Source organism: Branchiostoma belcheri, unplaced genomic scaffold, assembly GCF_001625305.1.
Source record: "Branchiostoma belcheri isolate BF01 breed outbred unplaced genomic scaffold, Haploidv18h27 scaffold238, whole genome shotgun sequence".
NCBI classification, from domain to species: Eukaryota; Metazoa; Chordata; class Leptocardii; order Amphioxiformes; family Branchiostomatidae; genus Branchiostoma; species Branchiostoma belcheri.
The window spans coordinates 216,577-228,454 of NW_017803841.1; the positions used below are offsets into that span (position 1 = coordinate 216,577).

General features: G+C 39.4%; 1 pseudogene; it reads left to right on the forward strand.

Annotated features, from left to right (window-relative positions):
• The window catches only part of LOC109470874, a 16,536-nt pseudogene extending 8,209 nt beyond the window's left edge, over positions 1-8,327 (forward strand).
• The last annotated feature ends 3,551 nt before the right edge of the window (positions 8,328-11,878 follow it).

An 11,878-nucleotide genomic window follows, 5' to 3' on the forward strand; every position in this document is an offset into this window, starting at 1 on the left:
TGCCCATCAGAAACCCGTTGCCATGGCAACACAAAAATAATCATCTCATTCCACTGATNTAAAATGTTGCCAACAATATTTTATGAAAAAGTCACCAAGTTTGGTGGTTCTAGTACAAGTCGTTCGCAAGTCGGCGCGAGCATTTTAGCGCCCCCCCCCCGGTCTAGATAGGGTTAAATCAGAGTCTTTTGTTCTCTCCTCTCTTCATGTTTATCTGCCATCCACCTTCTGGTATGGCAACAGACATCTTTGCCCATTTTCGGCATGTTCACCGCTGTCAGAAGGCAACAAAAGTTCTTTCCCAAAAGTTTTTTCCCAAAATCAGGCAAAAATGAATGCGCGCACCGATGTCATCCATAAAAATTACTTGCTGTGGCCTTATGTCATGTTTCAAAATCAGCTTATCTTTGGGTATTGTTTTGGCTTGGTTTGTCTGTGGGTTTGTGTGTATGCTTGTCGGCTGGTGACAGCATGACAGGAGGCTATCCTTCCTGAACGTCTGAAGTCTCATGTAATAATCAAAATAACCTTTCTCGATGAAATTTTATGACCCAAATAAAAAATGTTCCATTGCCAGTACGTTAGAGTCCTGCTGCTTGGACGCCCAAAGTACATGTACATCATGTAATCATTTTAAGAGTTGATAGGGAAGCTTACATTTTATATCAGGCACATGTCATTTTGTGCTTCATTTCACATAATATCTAAATCCAGTCTACCTTGGTACAGAGCCGAATGTGGAGAAAGTCTACCTCCGTCTATAGCAACAGGTGCGAGGATATGAAAGCTGACCCTGCATTTAGCAGCTGCACCTGCACTGAGAGAGGCATGGGCCAAAACTGCAGCTGTGATTGCAACTGCACAGAAACCCAGGACAGGACCCCGATACGCCATTACCAGTGCACCTGCCTTGGCGTAGACTTAAACCGTAACTGGGACGTACAATGGAAACGTGAGTATTATTAAAGTGCACATGACACCAAAAAAAGTCCGTAAAATACATACAAATATCAGAAGTGTACAATCTAGTCACTTGAAGTTTGTTCCGATCATGATGTCTGAGAAATTGAGCTTGTACGGCCTTCTAAAAGTGGATTTTTTAGACTCTCTAGCAAGCTTCCCAATTGCCCACTTCGGGCATCTCTATTTGCATATCTGTGTTTTATTTTTGCATTTCTGTGCTTTTTCCTGAGCTGACATCACTGGGTGACATCAGCTCAGGAAAACATACAGACATGCAAAAATAAAACACAGATATGCAAATCAGCTGCCAGTACTGGCTTGTTCTGACTTTTCCAAGGCGGGGCATTAGAATTTCGCATGTAACAGGAGAACCGTGCATATTTATTGTAAATGTGTCTGTTAGCCAGGTAATACTAGTTATGTCAATTACAATCAGCTAAGGTCATATTTTGGTGTCATGTGCACTTTAAGGCCTTGTTAATTTCATTATATGGATGACATTCGCGCGCGCATGGAAGTTTCGGCAGCCCCCCCCCAAAAAAAATTACAACCATACTGTAAATCGTACAAAACAGTACGTTGCATATGAGCAAATATATACCGTAAGTTGCAAAATGATACTAGTATTTGAAACCGATACCAATGTCGTATAATGCCAAAATCAAACCAAAATGTAAAGATATGAATTTGAAGAGTAATCCCATACTCTGTGTCATTTGTTTTTATGTACCAATTCATGACCTCTGATCTCTCTGACATCTGCAGCTAGTACATAATTGTTTTTATTATAATTGTATGATGTAATATTATTAATTAATGTATCATTTAATGTTTACTTTATTATGATGATAAGATAAGCTTCTTGATAGTAGTTAAATGTGTATAATGTTGGATTTTATGTACAGGACTGCAGGAAGAATAGTGATGGATATATGATATCACTAATGGGAGCTTCCTTAATAAACAAACAAACAAACAAACATTTGTTCAACCTTCATGACCACGTAGATTTCATATTTTTGAACGAAACTTTTTTTTTGACCAAACTTTTTTATTCGCACGCTTGCATCAGTTTCTACAGGATGCCATCCATATAATTAAATCAACCTGGCCTGATATTGGGAAAATGGCTGTTGTACCATGGAAAGCCACTGGGGGGCCTATGCCCTACATTTTGCCGACACGTACCTGCAACAAAACATTATAAAGATCTATTCACAATATCCGGAGTACTTATATTTCACCAAAGACTGCACAATTATTTATTACAACGGTTAATTATGTTTACCGAAGGCATATTGTGTTTCCTATGTCTCTTCTTCTTCCGTTTTAAACTCTGATCTGGTCATTGACCTGAACCAAACCGTCTGTCACCATGGTAACTGGTGTTAGGTTACATAATGTTGTAATTTTATAGTAGGATGGATTTAGACTCCTGTTACCATATATATGAATATGTATATTAAGAATCAACAGAGCAGTGCATTTGCGAAGGTAAACATGATGAATTTGCCTTGCAAATGTTACCTTTCTAGTTACATTTTGTATTTAATTCTGTATTACATAGCGTTTTGCAGGACCTGTTACTATTGTCACGACGAATATCGTGGCCCGTTTCCACTGTCAGAGCCGGAGACCAAAGGAATATCGGATTTCATCCTCCAGCGACGGGGGGAGATACAGGCTTATCTGACACTCCACTCCTACGCTCAACGTTGGCTGTACCCGTACGGCTACAACTCAACAAAAATCCCCCCCGACCACGAAGACCATGTAAGTTAACCCCATCGAAATTAGCATGTCCATTTGAGTTGGTAAAATATACATGGTGAAACGTCCAACTCAAAGAATTACCGAAAGTGTCTATCAAATCACTGAGCTTTCTAGCTCAAATACCGTGATTATGTAGTTGTGTTCACCCGTGACGTCGGCAATGGGTCAAAGTTCATCGGAAGTAGATATCCCCCCCGTCCCTGTTAAGAAGTTTCTTACAATACTCTTCGTTCTTTTTCTTCTTTCAATCACAACCTCCTTCCTCGTTGTATCATTATTTTCACCGCATGTTAAGACAAATTTATATTGTTGAAGGTTACACATCAGGGAATGTAATAAGATATCAGACTAGGATGGTAACACTTGCAAAGCAAATGCATAATGTTTACCTTCACACATGGTATGCCCTGTTAATTCTTACTTAGATACATTCAAAGACATGGTCAGATAGGAGTATAAATCCCTCCTACTAGGGATGTCACACTAAAAATAGGGGGGTGCCAAGGATTATTAAAAATGATTCCATGTTATAGAGTAGATTTTTCCGGTCAGAATGCTTCATTTCGCATAAAAATTGGACAAAGTTGAGATTTTCTAGAATTTTTCAAAGTTTATGATTTTGACGTTTTCATTGGAAGATGCTTAAGTATTGGTCCTATGGGAATAAGCTAATTAGTCATGGCACCAAAAGAGACCATAAATCAACAATATCTGACATACATTTTATTGTATCTCTTAAAGTTTTCATGCTACAATCTTCAAATTTTCAGCATCTTAGGATCAAACAATTTGCCACAAAGGTCTTTAATTTCATCTTTTTACATACAAAAGTTTACATATTTTTTCCTAATTAGGCTAATGATTACATAATTACATCATTTTTACAGGTAACGAGGTTCCCAGGTAAGATACAAATTGTGAACAGAGCTCTATAGCAACAAGGTATTTTTGTGGTCCTAAATTCCCTTTAGAAGTAAAAAAAGCATTTTAATGAGGATGATTAAATACCAAAATATGCAAATGAGCCTAATTACCAACATTTATATACATATCAGGATACATGTCACTTTTCTTTTATATAATAAAATTGTCATAGTAACATGTTGACATATTAGCAAACTGTAATATTCAAACTGTAATATTCAATATTCATTTCTTGATTAACTAACAATTATTTCAATTAACAATATGCTAATTAGCCTTTTACAATACATGTATACTTATATATCCTTTAAATTGCATTTTCACACTAACTACTTTAGTGCATGTATTTATGGATGTTACAATTACAGCTAAATTTACTTCATAAAGATGGTATTTTTACAATCTTTATCCACTTTTTTTATCCACTTCACTCTCGTGTCTTCTCTGAGTCCAGTCTTGTTGACAAAGTTAAACAACTCCAAAACTGGCCCGTTTGTGAATCTGTCATGCTCAACTTGACAGCTGCCAGTTTCATGTGCAGTAAGACTCAATCCTGCATTTCTGCACAGCTCTCCTGCATTTGTCTCTTCTTCATCCACTAAAATAAAATAAAATATGGGTAGTCAGTATTAGGTAATTAGTATCTAGTCTCTTTGTGTACTTTCATATAACATGTACAGCCATATATAAATAGCCAATGGAAAAAGAAAACAGAAAACTAAGAAAACGAACAAGAAAAGAATAGAAGAGGAAAGCACCACTGAACATGAAGACGACCAATTGGAAAAAAGCAACAAGAGAGAAGAGAGAATGCACAGGAGGAAGAAGACAATCACATGGGACCATCTTCTGACAAGAGTGAGCGGAGTAATAGATTCAACAACAACAACAATAGCCATTCAAAATGTTCAGGATGATTCACTTTTCTTTGTTGAATTGAGATTTTAAAAAATGAAATCAACCATGCAACTGGCAATATAAATAAATAGTGAGGTTACTAGATTTGGCCTTGGTATCTGACATCAGAAACCAGAAATTTGATATTTTTTCTTCAAAGCTGGATCAGTAAAACAAAAAAAAAATATCTACATCAGGGGCTGGGTAAATATTGATCACGATGGACAAAACATAACATTGAATATAACACTTTACGACGATCTCATGATCCGGCTAAAGTTTTTTTTTCGTCCAAAATATGCCACATTGTCGTAAATTAAAAAGTGTAACACACTTACGCTTAAAATATATTACTAAAGAGCAGCGGAAACTATGATTATAGGTTGAATTAAACCGACAACGTTCGCGATCTCACGCCCCCCTCCCCTCACGGCCCGCCGCGCGCATTGCACGCACCATTTTTCCGGCGGCCGGGAAAAACTAACAAAATGTTTCGCTAAACCCACAGCTTAAACTCGCCTCAAATGAAACAAAAACTACACCAACATAACCACAAGGTGTTTATATTTGTTGCTATGGGCGGACAAAATTGTTAAATTAAAAAAAAACAAAATTTTTCACATACTTTTTGGACGCTTCACTTCTCGACTCATACCTCCCGCCAGCGATGACGTATCAACTTTGTCCCACCGCCGTCGTGAACCCTGAACTCTGCCCTTTCACATCAAATCATTCCCAGAGTTCTACGAGCCCGAGCGGTTTGTGGCTTTTGAGTGGAAGAAGTAGTCTCCGCCCGGCGGCTTCAAAATAGCGTGCCGCGTTCGCGGCGTCCGAACGGGGCTGATTTTCGGCTCTTTTTTTCAACTTTGCTGATTTTTAGCTCCTTTATTGATCCATATTTTCAACTAAAAATACAATGACACGATAGCTGACATCATATACATTGTTGATAACGATTTTTATTGGCATAATACAAACGGTTGATTTTTAACGATAGTTTAAAAATATTTACTGCCTCGCGCGCCCCCGCGTTCCAATGCCCGAGCGGGAAAGTTTGACATGCCTACTCCTACTATAAAATTGCAACATCATGGCCAACAGCAGTCGGTCACATGGTGAGAGACGTTAACAATTAGGTCATTGACCAGGTCAGAGGTCAGTGTTTGGGGAAGAAGAAGTAGCAAAAACAATATGTTTTCCTTCGTTAAAGATAAATACATAATTCTATATTTCCTTGCAGGTGAAGCTGGCAGAAATAGCCATCGCAGCCATCAAAAGAGTGCATGGCAAACAGTACCAACATGGGCGTTTATCTGACTTTTATTACGGTACGTATAAATTTTATCATAGAGGTTTATGAACTTTGTTTGGCTTCAGGTTGAAATTGAAGACACCATAATCACTGACTAAATCCAAATCCAGGCTATTTATCATTCAAAAGTAAAGCAATGCCAGGCTGTAACATGGAGCTCGGTCTTTGAAAACAAAATCTTTTACCATCCTCCTTAAGGAGGGTTTAGAGACATATGAACGTACGCGTATGACACAATTGTTTTGAAGATGAAAAAAAGTGCTTTGAGATGTTTAAATATCTTATTTTGTAATTTTCCTTTATAGCCAACTTGTCTGGCACTTCTCTAGATTGGGCATACGAAAAGGCAGGGATTGTTCACTCTTACGCCATCGAGCTATGGTCCCAAAGTTACTGGGAATACAACATGTTTGATCTGCCGCCCAACCAGATCGTACCTACAGCACAGGAGATGTTCCCTGCTTTCATACAGGTATATGTACACGAGTGCCTATCATACAGGGGTCGTTTGGCGTAGCGGTGTGGATGACATCAGTTTCATAAGATATTATAGGGCAACATTGCGATTTTCAGGAGGGCGGACCGTTTATTTCAGGCGTTCTGAAATAATTGGTCCGGCTGAAATAAACGGTCCGCCCCTAGTATCTAAGAGATTAAGGCTCAGTGTCAAGAACAACGATGTTGATTGTACTAGACAAGTTTACCTCGGCCATGATATAGTAGAAAAAACAGTTTCATAAGATATTATAGGGCAACATTGCGATTTTCAGGAGGGCGGACCGTTTATTTCAGGCGTTTTGAAAAACTTACAGATCAAGGAAAGAACAAGTTTAATATAAGACGGATCAGAAACGGTAATACTAATCTTCCCTCTTGAAGTTAGTAAAAGTCAAGCTAATCGTGTATTGTATAAAAATAACGTGTCGCAGTGTGTAGTGATAAGCTTTTGATCCTGTGGGCCTTCGTACTTTTTCGAGCCACGCCCACTTCCTGTTCCCACGCTCCATATATGGTACCCGGACCGATTATTTCAGCCGGACCAAATATAACGGCTAAAATTTAGAAATAAACAAAAGTAATTGGAGAGTAAATACTCGTCAAAATAAAATTTAACAAGTGATTTTGTTAATCTCAAATGTTATTCTTCCACTGCCTTTGCTCAACTTTGTGTGCATTTGCTTCCAAATGAGGTAAATTTCGGATTTTAAAATGTGTTCACGAGAACCAAACAACTGATTTTAAGGGGCCCCGAATATAAAAAATAAGGTTTGATTTTTTTATTTTTAGAAATATTACAGTAAATTTAAACTTTCTGTCTTAGGATTTTTTATTTTTAACTAAAACTCGAATTACAGCCAAAAAAAGAGCTAAAAACGCAGTTTTTCAACTTTAAATACCGATAATTCATAATCGCGGCCATATTTAAAAAATCCCTAAGACAGAAATCTGCGGAAATCATTGCTCTTCCAAGCAAGCCCTCAATGAGGTAATATGAACGATTTTTGGGAGTGGTTAAAATACCATGTTTGCACGCGTGCTATGCTACTTGGATGTGGGGACCTGGATTTTATAACAGCGTAAACAAAAATTCTGAACTTCAAGGTCACCCACGATGACGGCACTAGCTTCGTTACATGTCACATATCCACAATACAATCACGGCATAGATGTAATGTTTTGAAAACGGTTTATATTTGTGGAAAGGTGGATTTTTCCTGTTCCTTGGTTCACAAGTAAAAAAGGCTTGAAGTAGCCGGTTGTAGCGGCTTTACTGTAAATGACCGCGGGTAACCCTGGATCGAACGCCCGTTCTATTCGAATGACGTCATATCGAACAAGATTCGCGAGTTCGGGGAGTTCGATCTCCATAGTAGCGGAGTGGGACTTTTGGGCCCAAATCTGACCATCGTGTTTCTACCTCAATGTGCGCCCCGACCAGCTTTTTTTCAAAAGCTTTTCTTGTTTGATTTAGTATATCCCAATTAAAACGGCTGGATTACAAGTTAACCAGTAGGCTAGGTAGGTGCTTCTAATGTAGATTTATATAATGCAACGTATTCTATCTGCTGATCTGATGACACCTTGTCACATTTATGGTTTCAGGTCGGTCTGTACGTGTGGGATGGGCCGAATTACGAGTACGTCCCCTACCCAACCAGTGGCGTGGGAAGTACCGGCCGTCTCCGGGATTTTACTGTCTACCAATTGCTGCTCACTGTGCCACTGATGCATATATTAAAGTGCACATGACACCAAAATATGACCTTAGCTGATTGTAATTGACATAACTAGTATTATTCACCTGAATATTCACCTGAATCCAGGGCATTAGGTACCCTTACTGGGTAATGAGGCCGTCTTCGTGGTGTAGACAGTTTGGGCATTCAGTCTTACCAGTATTACCTGGCTAACAGACACATTTACAATAAATATGCACGGTTCTCCTGTTACAATCGAAATTTTAATGCCCTGCCTTGGAAAGTCAGAACAAGTCAGTACTGGCAGGCGATTTGCATATCTGTGTTTTATTTTTTGCATGTCTATTTTTTTTCCTGAGCTGATGTCACCCAGTGATGTCAGCTCAGGAAAAAGCACAGAAATGCAAAAATAAAACACAGATATGCAAATAGAGATGCCCGAAGTGGGCGATTGGGAAGCTTGGTAGAGAGTCTCCAAAAATCCACTTTTAGAAGGCCGTACAAGCTCAATTTCACAGTCATCATGATTGGAACAAACTTCAAGTGACTATATTGTACACTTCCGATATTTGTATGTATTTTACGGACTTTCTTTGTGTCATGTGCACTTTAAGTAGGGCAGCTAGATAGATCAAGTAAGGTAATGAAAATGTAATTTAGCTGAAGTAGTCGACGTATTATAGAAAGCAGATAGAACTACTATTCTTATAGCTTTGTAGTAAGTAAATTTCTTCGGCTCAACACATAGTAAGAATAAACGTATATTCCTGACATCTTATGATCAACCATAAACTAATATTTCCTCCCGCAACATTATTTCATATCATGAATTACTGTGTATGTGGAAGTAAGTATTCGTCTGCAAAATACAAAATTACATACATGTACTACAGGGCTCGAAATTCATATTTGGCAATAGGTGCACTGGTGTACCCAACCTGAAAAAGTAGGTGCACAAAAAAAATTGGGGTGCACCATATAAGATAAAATAAGTAGAATGTCAGAAAAAATAATTATGTTTTATTTTTAAAGTGTTATAACAATGATTTTATTATTTTTCTGACACTTAGGCCACAGGAAGTAAATTTTATGGATGACATCCTCAACAGACTCCAAGTCTAATGTGATAGGGCGAAAAAAACATGGCGGGCTAAAAAAAAACAAGATTCCTACATTTTTAATTTTTTTTCCAATTCTTGATTTACATACCAACATTACAGACATACATTATAGAATTATCATGTTGCGTGAATGGCATTGGTATTGGCATTTTACATTATAAACCTTGTTCAGCAAGAAATGATACCTGATATTGTGGTAGCCTGGCCTGACAGGTACCTAGGTTTTCTCTCGGTAAGGTTAGGCTAAGTTTTCCCTCCCTAGGTAAACCCTCTTGTTACTTTTTCTTAATCTTCAGAAAATGTATGTGACTTGATGAAATAAAGATCTTGTTGATATACACGCTTCAATGTGTACTAAGATACATCAATCCCTCGCTTTTCCATGGGTGTACTGTTGTGTCAAGCAAGCTGCAATACTTGATACATGCTGCTATACTTAATACATGGAACTGATGGTGAGTTCAGCACGAAGGAGAGGTCTACACTAAGGCCGCACAACATAACGTATTTATGGGCGGACACAATAATAGAGAAAGGTGCAGAGATGTTCTGTACATGGCATCGAGATGGAACCTGTGGTAAATGTTAGAGGAATACGTCGGTTTTGAGGCTGTAAAAATTTAATATATGGTGCGTGTTCAGTCGGCGTAGACTTGCGCTTGGATACTTGTCCCGTACTGTGCGTCGGCTGCAGTTCCATGGGTGGAGACTGGGAACGAAAATGGCGACTGCCAAGGCGGCGGCGTGGTGCTGAAAAAGACTCGTTCTTGAGTGGTAAGACAAAACAAATTAGCTCCTTGAATGTACATGTTTGTACTTCTAACAAACCTGTAGCAACAGGCCAAATGGGAGGGGGGCATCCACAGTTTTGGGGATCTAAAAACACTTACTTTAGCAGAAGGTATCCTGATTGTTGGGTTTGGGACAGAAAATAAGTCCAAAATTGGCTGACGAGAATAATTACTTTTGACTTGTACCGGAATGGTGATGGTTACAAAACTTTTAATTCTAGTATTCCTCTGCAAACTACATGCACTGATATTATATACATGTACTACTAATGGGCTGGCAATCCTACTTCAACTAGTACTTGTCTTCTAGCAACTTGTCTTCTCATCAATTTCATACTTCCCATAATGCCTAGTAAAAGTCACGGATATGACGTAAGAAGCGGATTTACGCAATGCACCGTGCGAGTAGGAGAGTCTTCGGTAGAAGGTAGAACGATAGAAGGTACGTCATTTTCTCTGATTTTAACAAAAATGCATATACGGCATGCGCTTTATACTAGATAAATAACTCAAAACAATATAGTTGACCAGTTTGTCGGTAGAACTTGTTGGAAATATTACATCGAGGAAGGGTGGTCATACGTCATATCCGTGACTTTTACTGGGCATTATGGGAAGTGTGAAATTGGTGAATTCAAAATTTTCCAGCCTCTGCTATTTCTGCCCTTTGACCCCCAACTCCCGACAAGCCTCATGCACGCAGAGCTCGCCATTGAATCCAGCGCATCATACACACGGGTACCCGGAGAAGGCCTACAGATTCACCACACCGGCCTCTTCCTCTGGGTACTCTCGTCCCTCATAGGTGGACATCTCAGTGTTTATAACAGTTTCCCCAATAAATGTATTGTTGGAGGAGCAGTTATGTCAGTGCTACGCGCCAGTCTCCAACATGGCCACCGACGTTCTGACAGTCAAAGTACCATGTGTGCAGCTGCACAAACAACTACAGGCCCATATCCTTGCTTAGCACAGTCTCAAAAGTTCTAGAGACACTTGTTAACAAACGTTTAACGGCTCATGTCAACCGGATATTAACTGACAACCAAAGCGGATTTCGACCACTTGACAATACAACCCTCCAGCTGACTCGACTGGTAGAGGAGTGGACTGATGCAATGGATAAAGGAGAAATAGTCGGCTGTGTATTTCTAGACCTTCGGAAAGCCTTTGATAAGGTTTGGCACGCAGGACTTCTGTCCAAACTAAAATCATATGGAATCAGTGGACTTATGCATGACTGGTTCTCCAGTTACCTCTCGGGCAGAAAACAACGAGTGGTCATCCAGGGTGCAACGTCTACATGGAAGTCTCCATTAGCCGGAGTACCGCAAGGTTCCGTCCTAGGACCAACACTTTTCATTCTTTACATCAATGACCTTGCCACCAGCCGTACACATTGTCTGGCCAACTTATTTGCCGACGACACATCTCTGTCATTCTCCCATCATTCTGTTCATCGCGTAGTTGCAACACTGAACCGAGAGTTGAGTACTGTGTTGACCTGGCTTTCTACATGGAAACTAGAAGCTAACATAGACAAGTGCAAAGTCATGTTCATTACAACTCGTACTCTACCACAACCGATTCCCCCTGTGACCCTAGGCGAAACTGTACTGCAAGTTGTCACCAGCCACAAACACTTAGGTGTCACTCTCACGAATACCCTGTCCTGGTCACAGCACATCGAGGTCATCTCGAACAAAGCAAGACGTTCTTCAGGACTGTTATGTGCCCTAAGAAGGAAAATTCCCCAAAACTTACTGCTCCGGCTGTACATCACCATTACAAGACCTACGTTAGAGTACGCGGATATTGTCTGGGCTGGCCTCACTTTACGTGACCAAAGGACTTTAGAATCTGTTCAGTACCAAACAGCCAGGCTTATCAGTGGTCACT